The sequence below is a fragment of the Triticum aestivum genome, chromosome 2A (assembly GCF_018294505.1).
Source record: "Triticum aestivum cultivar Chinese Spring chromosome 2A, IWGSC CS RefSeq v2.1, whole genome shotgun sequence".
In the NCBI taxonomy this organism is placed as follows: Eukaryota; Viridiplantae; Streptophyta; class Magnoliopsida; order Poales; family Poaceae; genus Triticum; species Triticum aestivum.
In genome coordinates this window covers 446,480,835-446,499,498 of record NC_057797.1, presented here as the reverse complement: position 1 = coordinate 446,499,498, position 18,664 = coordinate 446,480,835, and positions in this window count along the sequence as shown.

Here is an 18,664-nt window from a genome sequence, read left to right as displayed (position 1 = left end):
GCATATTATTACCCCTCTGATTATGAACATGAATATGCTTTGTGAGTAATTACGTTCATTCCTGAGGACAAGGGAGAAGTCTTGCTATGAGTAGTCATGTAAATTTGGTATTCGTTTGATATTTTGATAAGATGTATGTTGTCTAGCCTCTAGTGGTGTTATGTGAACATCGACTACATAACACCTCACCATTATTTGGGCCTAGAGGAAGGCATTGGGAAGTAATAAGTAGATGATGGGTTGCTAGAGTGACAGAAGCTTAAACCCTAGTTTATGCGTTGCTTCGTAAGGGGCTGATTTGGATCCATATGTTTCATGCTATGGTTAGGTTTACCTTAATACTTTTGTTGTAGTTGCGGATGCTTGCAATAGAGGTTAATCATAAGTGGGATGCTTGTTCAAGTAAGAACAGCGCCCAAGCACCAGTCCAGCCACATATCAAATTATCAAAGTATCGAACGCGAATCATATGAACGTGATGAAAACTAGCTTGACGATATTCCCATGTGTCCTCGGGAGCGCCTTTCCTATTAGAAGAGTTTGTTCCGGCTTGTCCTTTGCTACAAAAGGATTGGGCCACCTTGCTGCACTTTATTTACTTTTGTTACTTGTTGCTCGTTACAACCTATATTATCACAAAATTATCTGTTACCACTTATTTCAGTACTTGCAGAGAATACCTTCCTGAAAACCGCTTATCATTTCCTTCTGTTCCTCATTGGGTTCGACACTCTTACTTATTGAAAGGACTACGATAGATCCTCTATACTTGTGGGTCATCAGTGTGGCCGGGGCAGGAGCTCACCGGCGAGGCGCGACGACGAGGGGCGGCGACGGGGACGGAGACGGGCGGTGACGACGACGATGGCGATGGGGCGATGATGACGGGGATGGGGACGGGCCGGGCGGGGACGATGGGAGGACGGGGCGGGGCGTGACGACGAGGCGCGGCGCGGCGACGGGGATGACGGCGACGGGGACGTGGACGGCGACGGACGACGACGGGGGCGGCGACGAGGGGCAGTGGCGAGGGGCGGGGGCGACGGGGTAGAGGAGAAAGAAGCAGAGGGAGATGAGAAACTGACAAAATTTTTGAAGTGTTTTCTTATATAGAACAACCTTTAGTACCGGTTGAAGCCACCAACCGGTACTAAAGGTCTGTTTTGGCCAGGCCAAGCGGCGGGAACGACACCCCTTTAGTACCGGGTGGTGGCACCAACTGGTACTAAAGACCCCCCCTTTAGTACCGGTTGGAGCCACGACCAGGTACTAAAGGGGGTGTGCTGGCGCAGGTGCGGTGCGGCAAGTTTAGTCCCACCTCGCTAGCCGAGGGGCGTCCGCACTGGTTTATAAGCCCCAGTGCGGTAGCTCTCTCGAGCTCCTCTCCAAAGCAGGCCTACTAGGCCTACCTGTTCTGTGTTTCCCTGTGGGCCTACAGGGCCTTTGCGGGCCTGCATCCTGGCCCAACAACATGTTGGGTTTCTAGTCGTATGCAGGCCGCTTTGGCCTAGTAGGCGGGCTTTTTTATTTTCTTGTTTTTTTGCTTTATTTATTTTGTTTTATTTATTTTTGAGTTGTTTTTTTGCTGTATTTAGAGTTTCTTTGTGAATATTTTTGCTTTAGGTACAAAAAATTACAAACTTTCTGTTAGTGCGCGTAGTTTTCAAATTTGAATAGTTTAAATTTTGAATTATTTGAAATTTCTGTAAATCACTAGTTTGTGAATAACTTAACTTTGAAAATAGATTTTTTAGTGATTCTTTTTTATTATGTTTAATATTAGTGTGTTTCATCATTATATTCAATTTGGTAATGCTTAGGTTATTTAAAAAATAAAATGCCTTTGTAACAGATGTGTTTTCATCCGAAACCCTGATACTTTGAAAGAGATTGTCCATTTTGTACACGAAGTGCATCCAGTTTGTTTGCACATAAAATTTCTCCGTGTTTCAAATGCCAAAACACATAACTAGCTACCCTAACTATTACAGAGATTCCCTCCTGGGTGTGAAACACAGAAGAAAGTGATGATAGTGAAGCCGATCACATCCCAAATCTTTGGGCGTGAAACTTTTTCTTCGCGTGTGTCCCTTTGCGCCGTAGCCATGGAAAATCTTCATCATTTAACTGGATGCTCGGGTCAATATTCATAGTGAATGGAGCAATTTCATCAAACTTTTCATAATCTCCTGACATGTCTGTCTTGTCATCCACTCCCACGATGTTTCTCTTCCCAGAAAGAACCATGTGCCGCTTTGGCTCATCGTACGATGCATTCGCTTCCTTATCTTTTCTTTTTCTTGGCTTGGTAGACATGTCCTTCACATAGAAAACCTGTGCCACATCATTGGCTAGGACGAATGGTTCGTCTGCATATGCAAGATTGTTGAGATCCACTGTTGTTATTCCGTACTGCGGGTCCTCCGTTACCCCGCCTCGTGTCATATTTACCCATTTTCACTGAAACAAAGGGACCTTCAAACCACGTCGATAGTCAAGTTCCCATATGTCCTGTATATAACCATAATATGTTTCCTTTCCCGTCTTGGTTTCTGCATCAAAGCGGACACCATTTATCTCGTACCCTTTGGAAGTCATTATATTCGAAGATGGTAACCGGGACAGCAAGTACAGGTCATCTTCAATAGAGGCGTCATGCATGGTACGTGTCTGCAACCAGCTGGCGAAAATCCTAGTTTGTTCACGTGTAATCCAGTCATCAGACCGCTCCGGGTGTTTGGAGTGTAGCAAATTCTTGTGTTCATCCATATACGGAGCCACCAAGGCGGAATTCTGTTGAACTGTGTAGTGTGCTTTAGTGAGAGAATGTCCGTCCATACATATTATTTGTTCCCCTCCTAGCGTGCCTTTTCCATCCAGTCCGCCCTTATGCCGCGATGCAGGAACACCAATCGGCTTAAGGTCAGGAATAAAGTCAATACAAAACTCAATGACCTCCTCATTTTCATGGCCCTTGGAGATGCTTCCTTCTGGCCTAGCACGGTTATGAACATATTTCTTTAAGACTCCCATGAACCTCTCAAAGGGAACATATTGTGTAGAAATACAGGACCCAAAACGTTAATCTCTTCGCATAGGTGAAGTAGGACGTGCGTCATGATGTTGAAGAAGGATGGTGGAAACACCAACTCGAAACTGACAAGACATTGCACCAAATCATTCTCTAAGGTATGATTTCTGGATCGATTACCTTCTGAGAGATTGCATTGAGGAATGCACATAGCTTCACAATGGCTAATCGAACGTTCTCCGGTAGAAGCCCCCTCAATGCAAGCGGAAGCAGTTGCGTCATAATCACGTGGCAGTCATGAGACTTTAGGTTCTGAAACTTTTTCTCTGCCATGTTTATTATTCCCTTTATATTCGACGAGAAGCCAGACGGTACCTTAATACTGAGCAGCCATTCAAAGAAGATTTCCTTCTCTTCTTTGGTAAGAGCGTAGCTTGCATGACCCTGATGTATGCCGTCTTTTCCATGCATACGTTGCTGGTCCTCCCATGCCTCAGGTGTATCTTTTGTCTTCCCATACACGCCCAAGAAGCCAAGCAGGGTCACACAAAGATTCTTCGTCACGTGCATCACGTCGATTGCGGAGCGGACCTCTAGGTCTTTCCAATAGGGCAGGTCCCAAAATATAGATTTCTTCTTCCACATGGGTGCGCGTCCGTCACTGTCATTCGGAACAGGTTGTCCACCAGGACCCTTTCCAAAGACCACCTTCAAATCCACCTTCAAATCCTTGACCATATCATGTACATCAGCACCAATACGGTGGCGAGGCTTCGTCCCGTGATCCGCCTCACCTTTGAAATGCTTGCCTTTCTTTCTTACAGGATGCCTGCTCGGAAGAAATCGACGATGTCCCAGGTACACATTCTTCTTACAATTAGTTAAATATACACTGTCAATATCGTCCAAATAGTGCATGCATGCGCGGTATCCCTTGTTTGTCTGTCCTGAAAGGTTACTGAGAGCAGGCCAATCATTGATGGTCACGAACAACAATGCCTTTAGGTCAAATTCTTCCCCCATGTGCTCATCCCACGCACGTACACCTGTTCCATTCCACAGTTGTAAGAGTTCTTCAACTAATGGCCTTAGGTACACATCAATGTCGTTGCCAGGTTGCTTAGGGCCTTGGATGAGCATTGGCATCATAATGAACTTCCGCTTCATGCACAACCAAGGAGGAAGGTTATACAAACATAGAGTCACAGGCCAGGTGCTATGGTTGCTGCTCTGCTCCCCAAAAGGATTAATGCCATCTGCGCTTAGACCAAACCATATGTTCCTTGCGTCATCTGCAAACTCCTCCCCGTACTTTCTATCGATTTTTCTCCACTGCGACACGTCATCGGGTACTCTTAACTTTCCATCTTTCTTACGGTCTTCTTTGTGCCATCGCATCACCTTGGCATGCTGTTTGTTTTGGAACAAACGATTCAACCGTGGTATTATAGGAGCATACCACATCACCTTGGCAGGAATCTTCTTCCTGGGGCGCTCGCCCTCGACATCACCAGGGTCATCGTGGCTGATCTTATAGCGCAATGCACCGCATACCGGGCAAGCGTTCAAATCCTCGTACTCACCACGGTAGAGGATGCAATCATTAGGGCATGCATGTATCTTCTGCACCTCTAACCCTAGAGGGCAGACAACCTTCTTTGCTTCGTACGTACTCTCGGGCAATTCGTTGTCCTTTGGAAGCATATTCTTTATCATTACCAGCAACTTTCCAAATCCCTTGTCAGATACACCATTCTCTACCTTTCATTGTAGCAATTCCAGTGTGGTGCCCAGCTTTTTCTTGTCACCTATGCAATTCGGGTACAACAATTTTTTGTGATCCTCTAACATGCGCTGCACCTTCTTCTTCTCCAAATCACTTGCGCAGTTTCTCTTTGCATCGGCAATGGCCCGACCTAGATCACCAACCGGCTCATCCGATGCCTCTTCCTCAGCTTCTTCCTGCATTGCCGGCTCAGCTTCTTCCCGCATTACCGGCTCAGCTTCTTCCCTCATTGTTGTATCATTGTATTCAGGGAACCCATGGCCAGAATATCTATCGTCGTCCTCTTCTTCTTCATTGTCTTCCATCATAACCCCTCTTTCTCCGTGCTTGGTCCAAACATTATAGTGGGGCATGAAACCGGACTCAAACAGGTGGACATGAATGGTTCTTGACGTAGAGTAATTGTGACCATTCTTACAGCCAGCACACGGACAAGGCATAAAACCATCCGCCCGCTTGTTTGCCTCAGCCGCAAGCAGAAAAGTATGCACGCAATTAATGAACTCAGGAGAGCATTGGTCATCGTACATCCATTGCCGGCTCATCTTCAATACACAACACCGAAAACACCAAATTAATACAATACATAAAGTTCATACAACACTTAAATGCAACAAACAAATAACTCTCTAGCTAAAGAATTTAAATGCAACAACGAATGCGATCAAGATCGCAACTAAGGTAACAATTGATCCAACAACATAATGGTATCAAGCCTCACTATGAATGGCATATTTTCTAATCTTTCTAATCTTCAAGTGCATTTTCTCCATCTTAATCTTGTGATCATCGACGACATCGGCAACATGCAACTCCAATTCCATCTTCTCCCCCTCAATTCTTTTCAATTTTTCTTTCAAATCCTCGTTTTCTCTTTCAACTAAATTTAGCCTCTCGATAATAGGGTCAGTTGGAATTTCCGGTTCAACTACCTCCTACATACAAATATCTATGTCAGCTTGATGGGCATAATTTGTCATAAACACAAAATGCAACAAATAGTTTTAAAAGAGAATATACCACATCCGAATCATAACAAGGGCGAGGGTCGACGGGGACGGATATCAAAACCATGGCACTATGTATAACAAACAACATACGGGTAAGATAATTATACGAGTAAATATATATCCAAATCACACAAACATCATTTTTTTATATAAAACTTCATGAACAAGAGGCTCACCACAAGGTGGTGCCGGCGACGGGACGGTGCGGGCGATCGACGGTGGTTACGACGGAGATTTAGAAGGCACTAAGTAAACCACACCTACATATGCAAACAAAGTGTTATTTTGACCTCAATTTGCATATAAATCAAATACTACCACATATAATTCCTCCCAAATTACTAAAACCCACAATTAATCACTATATAAACCAATGCAAGAGCTAATCTAGCAATGAGAGATGAAAGGACAAAGTTGCTAACCTTTGTGATCATTTGAATGGATGGGGGCCTGCAAATCTTGACAAATTTGGGGCAAATTTTGTGATGAACTCGAGAGGAAGAAGGGAAGAACAAAGGAGAGGGAGAGGAGAAAGGGGGAAGAACAGAGTGCTGGTGGACGAAGGGTTTATATAGGACGACCTTTAGTACCGGTTCGTGGCACGAACCGGTACTAAAGGTGCTGGAGGGGCCCCACTCTGACAACATCCTGCCACCACTCTCATTAGTACCGGTTCGTGGCACGAACCGGTGCTAAAGGTTTGCCATGAACCGGTACTAAAGAGCTCCTCCCACCTAGCCGTTGGAACCGGCACTAATGGACACATTAATGCTGGTTCTGTTACAAACCGGGACTAATGTGTCGCACATTTGACCCTTTTTCTACTAGTGATACAACTTATTGAGATTATTAATCTCTGGCTTAAGTTATAACAAGACTAAACCATAATAGTTCTGGAATAATTTGTTTGTAAAACTGAGCAAAAAGAAATTAATGCATTAGATGTAGGAGTTTCGGTTAAGACTGTAACAAAATGCAAAGGTCAAATAAGATTATCGAATCTACTGAATATTTCATGTTAGAAGAAGAAGAAACCAATGCACTACCACCGGTGTAGAGACGTGCTATACAAACGGGTTTTAACCCCTTTGCATGATGGCGTTTTGAACCGTCGCCAAGTGAGTGACTGCGATTAGGGGGGTCCTTCCCACATGATCCAGAAACCATCGAGGATAGGCCCTCGTGGCACACAGGTGCTACCTCTTGAGCACTGCATTGGTTTTCCCTTGAAGAGGAAAGGGTGATGCAGCAAAGTAGCGTAAGTATTTCCCTCAGTTTTTGAGAACCAAGGTATCAATCCAGTAGGAGACTACACGCAAGTCCCTCGTACCTGCACAAACAAATAAGAACCTCGCAACCAACACGATAAAGGGGTTGTCAATCCCTTCATGGTCACTTACGAGAGTGAGATCTGATAGAGATAATAAGATAAATATTTTTGGTATTTTATGATATAGATTGAAAGTAAAGATTGCAAAGTAAAATAGATTGGAAATTTATATGATAAAACATAGACCCGGGGGCCATAGGTTTCACTAGTGGCTTCTCTCAAGATAGCATAAGTATTACGGTGGGTGAACAAATTACTGTCGAGCAATTGATAGAAAAGTGCATAATCATGAGAATATCTAGGCATGATCATGTATATAGGCATCATGTCCGCGACAAGTAGACCGAAATGATTCTGCATCTACTAATATTACTCCACACATCGACCGCTATCCAGCATGCATCTAGAGTATTAAGTTCATAAGAACAGAGTAACACATTAGGCAAGATGACATGATGTAGAGGGATAAACTCAAGCAATATGATATAAAACCCATCTTTTTATCCTTGATGGAAACAATACAACACGTGCCTTGCTGCCCCTGCTGTCTCTGGGAAAGGACACCACAAGATTGAATCCAAAGCTAAGCACTTCTCCCATTTCAAGAAAGATCAATCTAGTGGGCCAAACCAAACTGATAATTTGAAGAGACTTGCAAAGATAACCAATCATACATAAAATATTTCAGAGAAGAATCAAATATTGTTCATAGATAAACTTGATCATAAACCCACAATTCATCGGATCTCGACAAACACACAGCAACAAGAATTTCATCGAATAGATCTCCAAGAAGATCGAGGAGAACTTTGTATTGAGATCCAAAGAGAGAGAAGAAGCCATCTAGCTAATAACTATGGACCCGAAGGTCTGTGGTAAACTACTCACACATCATCGGAGAGGCTATGGTGTTGATGTAGAAGCCCTCCGTGATCGATTCCCCCTCCGGCGGAGCTCCGGAAAAGGCCCCAAGATGGGATCTCTTGGGTAGAGAAGGTTGCGGCGGTGGAAATAGGGTTCGTGGTGCTCCTGGATGTTTTCAGAGTATATGGATATATATAGGAGGAAGAAGTAGGTTGGTGGAGCTGCGAGGGGCCCAGGAGGGTGGGGGCGTGCCCAGGGGGGCAGGCGCGCCTCCCTGCTTCGTGGCCGCCTCGCTTCTTTCTTGACGTCTACTCCAAGTCCCCTGGATCACATTTGTTCCAGAATTAACTCTCCCAAAGGTTTCATTCCCTTTGGATTCCGTTTGATATTCCTTTTCTATGAAACACTGAAATAGGCAAAAAAACAGTAATTTGCACTGGGCCTTGGTTAGCAGGTTAGTCCTGAAAATAATATAAAAGTGTATAATGAAGCCCATTAAACATCCAAAACATATAATATAATAGCATGGAATAATAAAAAAATATAGATATGTTGGAGACGTATCAAGCATCCCCAAGCTTAATTCTTGCTCGTCCTTGAGTAGGTAAATGATAAAAACAGAATTTTTGATGTGGAATGCTACCTAGCATAATTCTCAATGTAATTTTCTTTATTGTGGCATGAATATTCAGATCCGAGATATTCAATACAAAAGTTTAATATTGACATAAAAATAATAATACTTCAAGCATACTAACTAAGCAATCATGTCTTCTCAAAATAACATGGCAAAAGAGAGTTCATCCCTACACAATGATATAGTTTGGTCATGCTCCATTTTCGTCACACAAGAATGCTTTCATCATGCACAACCCCGATGACAAGCCAAGCAATCGTTTCATACTTTAGTAATCTCAAACTTTTTTTAACTTTCACGCAATACATGAGCATGAGCCATGGATATAGCACTATGGGTGGAATAGAATATGATGATGGGGGTTATGTGGAGAAGACAAAAAAGGAGAAAGTCTCACATCGACGTGGCTAATCAATGGGCTAGGGAGATGCCCATCAATTGATGTAAATGCAAGGAGTAGGGATTGTCGTGCAACGGATGCACTAGAGCTATAAATGTATGAAAGCTCAACAAAAGAAACTAAGTGGGTGTGCATCCAACTTGCTTTGTCACGAAGACCTAGGGCAATTTGAGGAAGGCCATCATTGGAATATACAATCCAAGTTCTATAATGTAAAATTCCCACTAGTTTATGAAAGTGACAACATAGGAGACTCTCTATCATGAAGATCATGGTGCTACTTTGAAGCACAAGTGTGGAAAAAGAGGATAGTAGCATTGTCCCTTTTTATTTCTTTTTTCTTTTATTTTTTTATTTAGCCTTTCTTTCTCTTTTTATTTGGGACAATGCTCTATTAATGGTGATCATCACACTTCTATTTATTTATAACTCAATGATTACAACTCGATACTAGAACAAAATATGACTCTATATGAATGCCTCCGACGGTGTACCGGGAAGGGCAATGAATCAACAGTGAGATGTATGATAAATTATACACGGTGGCTTTGCCAGAAATACGATGTCAACTACATGATCATGCAAAGAAATATGACAATGATGAAGTGTGTCATAAATGAAATGGTGGAAAGTTGGATGTCAATATATCTCGGAATGGCTATGGAAATGCCATAATAGGTAGGTATGGTGGCTGTTTTGAGGAAGATATAAGGAGGTTTATGTGTGATAGAGCATATCATATCACGGGGTTTGGATGCACCAACGAAGTTTGCACCAACTCTCAAGGTGAGAAAGGGCAATGCACAGTACCGAAGAGGCTAGCAATGATGGGAAGGTGAGAGTGCGTATAATCCACGGACTCAACATTAGTCATAAAGAACTCACATACTTATTGAAAAAATCTACAAGTCTTCAAAAACCAAGCATTACACGCATGCTCCTAGGGGGATAGATTGGTAGAAAAAGACTATCGCTCGTCCCCGACCGCCACTCATAAGGAAGACAATCAAAGAACACCTCATGTTTCAAATTTGTTACACAACGGTACCATACGTGCATGCTACGGGACTTGCAATCTTCAACACAAGTATTTCTCAATTTCACAACTACTCAACTAGCACACTCTAATATCACCATCTTTATATCTCAAAACAATATCAAGTATCAAACTTCTCATAGTATTCAATGCACCTTTTTATGAAAGTTTTTATTATACCAATCTTGGATGCCTATCATATTAGGACTAATTTTATAACCAAAGAAAATTACCATGCTGTTCTAAAGGGCTCTCAAAATAATATAAGTGAAGCATGAGAGATCAATAATTTCTATAAAATAAAACCACCACCGTGCTCTAAAAGATATAAGTGAAGCACTAGAGCAAAATTATCTAGCTCAAAAGATATAAGTGAAGCACACTGAGTATTCTAATAAATTCCAATTCATGTGTGTGTCTCCCAAAAGGTGTGTACATAAAGGATGATTGTGGTAAACTAAAAATCAAAGACTCAAATCATACAAGACGCTCCAAGCAAAACATAGATCATGTGGTGAATAAAAATATAGCCTCAAGTAAAGTTACCGATGAACGAAGATGAAAGAGGGGATGCCTTCCGGGGCATCCTCAAGCTTAGGCTGTTGGTTTTCCTTGAATTTTACCTTGGGGTGCCTTGGGAATACCCAAGCTTAGGCTCTTGCCACTCCTTATTCCATAATCCATCAAATCTTTACCCAAAAGTTGAAAACTTCACAACACAAAACTCAACAGAAAATCTCATGAGCTCCGTTAGTATAAGAAAACAAACCACCACTTAAGGTACTGTAATGAACTCATTCTTTATTTATATTGGTGTTAAACCTACTGTATTCCAACTTCTCTATGGTTCATACCCTCCGATACTAGCCATGGATGCATCAAAATAAGCAAACAACACACGAAAAACGGAATCTGTCAAAAACAGAACAGTTTGTAGCAATCTGTAGGTTTCGAATACTTCTGTAACCCCAACAATTCTGAAATAAATTTTGGACGTGAGGAATTTGTCTATTAATCATATTCAAAAAGAATCAACCTAATCACACTCTCCAGTAAAAAATGGCAGCAAATCTTGTGAGCACTAAAATTTCTGTTTTTTACAGCAAGATCGCAAAAACTTCCCCCAAGTCTTCCCAAAGGTTCTACTTGGCACAAACACTAATTAAAAGAATAAAACCGCAACAAAACAGAGTCTAGATGAATTATTTATTAATAAACAGAATCAAAAAGCAAGAAACAAAAAAAAAATTGGGTTTCCTCCCAACAAGCGCTATCGTTTAACGCCCCTAGCTAGGCATAAGAACAAGAATAGATCTAGGTATTTTCATATTTGGTTTTAATTTTTTTAGCGGAGTCATGGTCGAATCCAGGAGGTTCCTTACGTTTCCCTTAATATTCGGAAATTTTTAGATCTAAAGAATCCAACCGCTTATTGCAAAGGGTAATTAACATATTCATGCGGTGAAGGTTTCCGGTAACACTCTTAAGAGGTTCAAGAGACATTTGTAAAATTTTCGTTACTTCACAAATCTTCTCAAAAACTTGTGTCTCTTCCTGGGTATGATGAGGCTCCTTTTGTTGAGGGAGTGTTCCGACTATCCCTTCTATGATTTCATGAGCAAAGCTGGGATTCGTTTCAAAAAAATTTCCTTTGGCAACTCAATCCAAGAGTTGTATATGGGACATATTTAGTCGAACATAAAAATTGTGAAGTAAAATTCTAAAATTCACCTCTAAGGTGCAATTACGATAAAATTCCATCATACTAAACCAAGCATCTTTTAAATTTTCTCCTTGTCTTTGTTTGAAGTGAAGAACTTCAAAGTCGGGAGACGAAGGGGCAGATAAGGGACTAGCCATAACAACACACGACGACACAAGAAGCAAGCAAAAAAGAGACGAACGGAAAAAGAGGGCGAATAAAACGGCAAGGGTGAAGTGGGGGAGAGGAAAACGAGAGGGAAATGGAAAATAATGTAATGCGAGGGATAAGAGTTTGTGATGGGTACTTGGTATGTCTTGACTTGTGCGTAGATCTCCCTGGCAACGGCGCCAGAAATCCTTCTTGCTACCTCTTGAGCACTGCGTTGGTTTTACCTTGAAGAGGAAAGGGTGATGCAGCAAAGTAGCATAAGTATTTCCCTCAGTTTTTGAGAACCAAGGTATCAATCCAGTAGGAGACTACACGCAAGTCCCTCGTACCTGCACAAACAAATAAGAACCTCGCAACCAATGCGATAAAGGGGTTGTCAATCCCTTCATGGTCACTTACGAGAGTGAGATCTGATAGAGATAATAAGATAAATATTTTTGGTATGTTTATGATATAGATTGAAAGTAAAGATTGCAAAGTAAAATAGATTGGAAACTAATATGATAAAAGATAGACCCGGGGGCCATAGGTTTCACTAGTGGCTTCTCTGAAGATAGCATAAGTATTACGGTGGGTGAACAAATTACTGTCGAGCAATTGATAAAAAAGTGCATAATTATGAGAATATCTAGGCATGATCATGTATATAGGCATCACGTCCGCGACAAGTAGACTGAAACGATTCTGCGTCTACTACTATTACTCCACACATCGACCGCTATCCAACATGCATCTAGAGTATTAAGTTCATAAGAACAGAGTAACACATTAGGCAAGATGACATGATGTAGAGGAATAAACTCAAGCAATATGATATAAACCCCATCTTTTTATCCTCGATGGCAACAATACAATACGTGCCTTGCTACCGCTGCTGTCATTGGGAAAGGACACCGCAAGATTGAACCCAAAGCTAAGCATTTCTCCCATTGCAAGAAAGATCAATCTAGTAGGCCAAACCAAACTGATAATTCGAAGAGACTTGCAAAGATAACCAATCATACATAGAAGATTTCAGAGAAGAATCAAATATTGTTCATAGATAAACTTGATAATAAACCCACAATTTGTCGGATCTCGACAAACACACCGCAAAAAGAATTACATCGAATAGATCTCCAAGAAGATCGAGGGGAACTTTGTATTGAGATCCAAAGAGAGAGAATAAGCCATCTAGCTAATAACTATGGACCCGAAGGTCTGTGGTAAACTACTCATACATCATCGAAGAGGCTATGATGTTGATGTAGAAGCCCTCCGTGATCGATTCCCCCTCTGGCGGAGCTCCGGAAAAGGCCCCAAGATGGGATCTCTTGGGTACAGAAGGTTGCGGCGGTGGAAATAGGGTTTCATGGTGCTCCTAGATGTTTTCGGGGTATATGGATATATATTGGAGGAAGAAGTAGGTCGGTGGAGCTGTGAGGGCCCCACAAGGGTGGGGGGCGCGCCTCCCTGCCTTGTGTCCGCCTCACTTCTTTCTTGACGTCTACTCCAAGTCCCCTGGATCACATTTTTTCCAAAAATAACTCTCCCGAAGGTTTTATTCCGTTTGGATTCCGTTTGATATTCCTTTTCTGTGAAACACTGAAATAGGCAAAAAAATAGCAATTTGCACTGGGCCTTGGGTTAGTAGGTTAGTCCCAAAAATAATATAAAAGTGTATAATGAAGCCCATTAAACATCCAAAACAGATAATATAATAGCATGGAACAATAAAAAATTATAGATACGTTGGAGACGTATCAACAGGCGGGGGGAAAATGAGCTCGTGTGCGATCGGACAAGGCATCGAAACCCAATTGTTTCCGTTCGTATGTACATCCCACACGGTGAATCCCAGAAAACATTTCTGTTCGTATGTACATCGCACAGTTTTTTATGTGGAATTTGTGCAAGGTGGCCTAACGCAAACAGTTCTCTGCCAGAAGTCGTGTGTGATTGTTAGTTGATTGAACACGCCTACTTTCTGAAACCGTGTGGGTTGTTTTAGTTCATCACCCACGGTGTTGTCTGAGTAATCGTCTGCAATAGAAAACCCCAATAAGCAGGGTAATTAGCCTATTATTGATAATCCATGTAGTAATCAACTTGACATTTCTTATAAAACACACTAGATATTTCATGTCATATAACAACAACTAGGATTTCATAATCAAATTACATCAGATAGCTTCAGCACTCAGTTACGCCATTACACAACAGCACCAAGTTTCACATGCAACATCAAAAACCTTTAGAAAGTAGCATCATACATGGTAAATAGACAAATGAATCTCATCTGGGAAACTACAGAAGCGGAGGGCAAATATTGAGCCTTCAGTGATGTTGAATGTCCTTGCAACTTTAGGCCAGTGGCTATGGATAATTGCCCGCCCAACCTTCGTCCCCTTCAGGAAGACTTCAATATTGTATCGTGGGTGTTGAATGAATACCTTCGTCGCGTCTTGATCATGCATGTGGTTTGAGAGGTAATCATCGCTGAACTGCTTTGAAAAGTACTGAAAACAAAGATATGCATAAATCGCTGTTATAAATTTTGAAATGACGTAAGGGGTAAAAACAAGGTAAAAGAGTTAGTATCATCCTATAGTTGACTAATATGAAAACAAAGATGTTGCCGTTATTCGTCGCAAGTTTCTTCATCCTAAAAATCTTCTGAGTTTCTTGACTTGACTGATATTCATGGACATCTCATTTACCTATATGCAAAATGGGTCGAACAATGGGTCTAAGCCTCTAACAGCAGGACCTACATGTGCAAGAACAAATTGTAAGAAACCTAAATTTTAGAATGATTCCTACAACTGCACAATAATGTGCTATTAGCGAAAGGACCATGCATGAGCAAACCTCGATGGTAAACTGCAGGGTCTCCCATTGTTTCCCTACAACACACATAAAGAAGATCTTGATCAGGTTAATTGAGAGTTTCCATACTATCAGTAGAATATGTATTGAGTACAACCAAATTCGATTTATTTCTCACATGCATAACAACACAAAATTGTACCCACAACAAATGAAAATCAAATTGCAGAATTGAACCAAATAGTTAAATGGACAACAGACCAAATGAACCAAAATAGTTAACTGAGCACGATATTGCAGAATAGAAACATGTACTAGAAGATAAGATAGTTAACAAAACAAAGAATGCTTGAGAACAGTACTATGAAATGTAGCAATTGTTGGACCAAACTATTAACTGAACATTACATTTCAGATGACCAAACTGTCAACTGAACATTCAGATTGCATATTAACATTACAGAGGACAAATCACTAGAAGGCACTGGCGGTGGCCTCGAGAAAACAACATGAACTATATTTTTAAGTAGACAATCACGTGGTGGGGTCGAGGTGGCCTCGAGACGAGGTGTTCCTACAAGATTTGGTGGCCGGCACACATGGCACCCATAGCGACCTCGTGCACGCGTGTGGCCGCGATTTGCTTCTCCGTTGCCAGATGCTACTGAGCTCCACATTATACTACGTGCAAAATTGCTGTGGGCTGCGCTATTCGGTGTCAAAACTGGCAGATCTCGGGTAGGGGGTCCCAAACTGTGTGTCTGAGGATCGATAGCAACAAGGGACGATGGGGACACGATGTTTACCCAGGTTCGGGCCCTTTTCAAGGAGGTAAAACCCTACATCCTGCTTGATTGTATTCAATGAGTATAGAGGTTACAAGAGTTGATCTACCTTGAGATTGTAATGGCTAAACCCTAGCTGTCTAGCCTATGAGAATTCTGATAGCCTCCATGGACTAAATCCTCCGGTTTATATACACACCAGAGGGGTATAGGGTCGTACAAAGTCGGTTTACAGAGGAAATAAATAATACACCCGGACACCAAAACTTGCCGTTCACGCATATAGGAGTCCTACCCGGACACGGGGATGATCTTCAGTTTTTATCTTCATGGCCCATCAGTCCGACCCATGTTGAATAGGCCGGGCACCCGAGGACCCCCTAATCCAGGACTCCCTCAGTAGCCCCTGAACTTGCCTTCAATGACGATGTAGTATCTGGCTTATGTCTTCGGCTTTTGCAAGGCAGGTTCTTCATCATACCTCGAACGGATAACAGTCCGACCCTGTCCTTCACGTTATGCCTTTATGACTCCTTCCCTGTCATTGCCTCGATTTCCATGCGCTGGGCAAATGCGAACGGTCCATAATAACTTTTTTACAAATACGCCTCTGACCACATAGGGATGACGCCTATATAAAGAGGTTAGATCCCCAAATGCCATCCACATCGTGCAGAGAACATCAGGACCAGCCACGAAAAACAAAACATGGCCAGCGCCCCTAGCTCTTCTTCTCGCCCTCATGCCCCTCAAGAGAGTGATTGGCGGAGCTGCTGAGTGCCACATCTTCAGTTGAGTCGACTTCAGATGCAGGGATATCTCCCTCTCACAGATCTAGTCTCTGTACAAGCGGGATTGGCCTCGATCGGCAATGATGTGCTAGCAGAAAATTTCCCCAACCCCAACAAGGAGGAGAGGGTGTGCTTTGTTTGGTTTCTTCTGCGGGGCTTAGGATTCCGGATCCACCCCTTTCTCAGGGGCCTATTAGAGTTCTACGTGATCCAGCTGCACAATCTCACTCCAGGTTCTATTCTGCACATCTCGGGTTTTGTCGCTCTTTGTGAACCGTTTCTGGGCTGCGAGGCTCATTTTGAACTATGGAGAAAGTTCTTTTGCCTCGTTCCTCGTCATTGAGGAGGTTCCATATTTGAAGTGGGCGGAGCCGAAGTATGGCGTATAGCCGGATAATGCTACCCTATTGGAACTCCCAAGGAGGTATCTCAAGAATGGCCTTTGGAATGGTTTTTTACATTGAGGACACCCCCCTTCCGGACCCAGTTCGGCGTGGCCTCCCCGAATTCTCCGGTGCTGCTTTGAAGAAACGCCTCAATTGGCGCCCCCGGAGTCCCAAGGAGGAAGACAGTGCGGAAGTAAAGAGGTTGGTCAACAAGGTCAGATTACTTGCTCATTCCGAGCTCTCGATAATCGAAGTCATGGCCATCACAATAAAACGATGTATTTAGCCCCTCCAGTCCAGAGTAACTCCTTTATGGTGTTATAACGGAGAAGATGACACATCTTGTTACAGACGCAAGGGCCCGGATACCCCAGCCGAACTGGCCATAATCCTGGCCGATCTGTATATGGGGGATAAATAAGACTTCCTCCGCTTAAACCGCCGAGAAGGTTTTTCCATGTACAACCCCATTGAATGGGTAAGCTTTTGATTATCAGCGCTGTTTTACCTTGTTATCGATGCATGCTAATCAAATCGCTTTTGTTGTCTTAAAACAGTCATGGAGGAAGATGGTCAAGGACATTCATTGTCCCTCCCCACAGCCAGAGGATCACGCTCGCGACGAAGACCCCAGCCTCTGTGAGGATCCGGATATACATATATATATATATATATATATATATAGGGTCGCGCTATTCGTCATCCTGGATGAGGAATAGTTATTCTTCATCCCTCTCTATTTTACCATCTATGCACCGTAATTTTACGTTCCGTAAGTTTTGTCTTATTTCTGACATAAAAAGAGACCGTAAAAAAATATAATCGTCGTAGAAAATATTTTATATTATGTAAAATTACAAACGTAAAAACATAGTGTAAAATACACATAAATTGCAAATTTTCTTGTCTTATGACCTATATTTTTATTTTCTTGTGCCAAATTTTACGTAGTGAATCAATATGAATGTAACTATTTGAATTCCAAATGTAATTTAATTATAAAATAATCATAAGATTACCTCGGGTGAAGAATAATTTTTTTGCACCCTGGGTGATGAATAGTATCAATAGAAAATATATAATCGCCGTAAAAAATATTTTATGTTATGTAAAATTACAAATGTAAAAATATAGTGTAAAATACACATAAACTGTAAATTTTCTTGTCTTATAACCTATATTTTTATTTTCTTATGTCAAATTTTACGTAGTGAATCAATAGGAATGTAACTATTTGAAATCCAAGCGTAATTTAATTATGACATGATCATAAGATTACCTCGGGTGAAGAATAACTTATTCTGCACCATGGGTGATGAATAGTAACACTATATATATATAGTTCGATAATGGAGTATTTTATCAGGCGAGCCTTGATGGCTCGGAAGTGGCTATTACGGCCGACTACTTTCACATCCTGATTTTTGGCCCTTTCTTTTTCTTTTGTTTTTCTGAAATTTTTGCTTAAGTTTTATTTTTCCATGGCTATGTGGTCTGGAAACTGAAGAAGATGTCCTCTTCTTTCTTTCCAGAGTGGCTTGTCATCCCCATCTCCATTCCTAGACCTTACCATTTCCAGCTTGGACCAAACCCCAATATTCTTTTCCTTGGGAATATTTCTTTTTCTATTAAAGGAATAACCCAATTTGCCCTAGGTTGTGAAGCAACCTATATTTCTATCACTCCCAAAATTCTCAAATAATTCTCATAAATTGTTTGGGTCATATCATCCTCAAATATGGAAAAATATTTCTTTTGTCATGTTCCTCATCATGCTCAATTAATTCCTTTCCCATTTTGTCCTGAATGGCAGTTTGTGAAGCAAGTGCCATCTATATTTGCCCAATTGAACTCAGACTTTTTGGACACCTTTTCATGTCCATATAATTGCCTCCTGCCAAAATTCAACTTAATTTGCCTAGTGAAT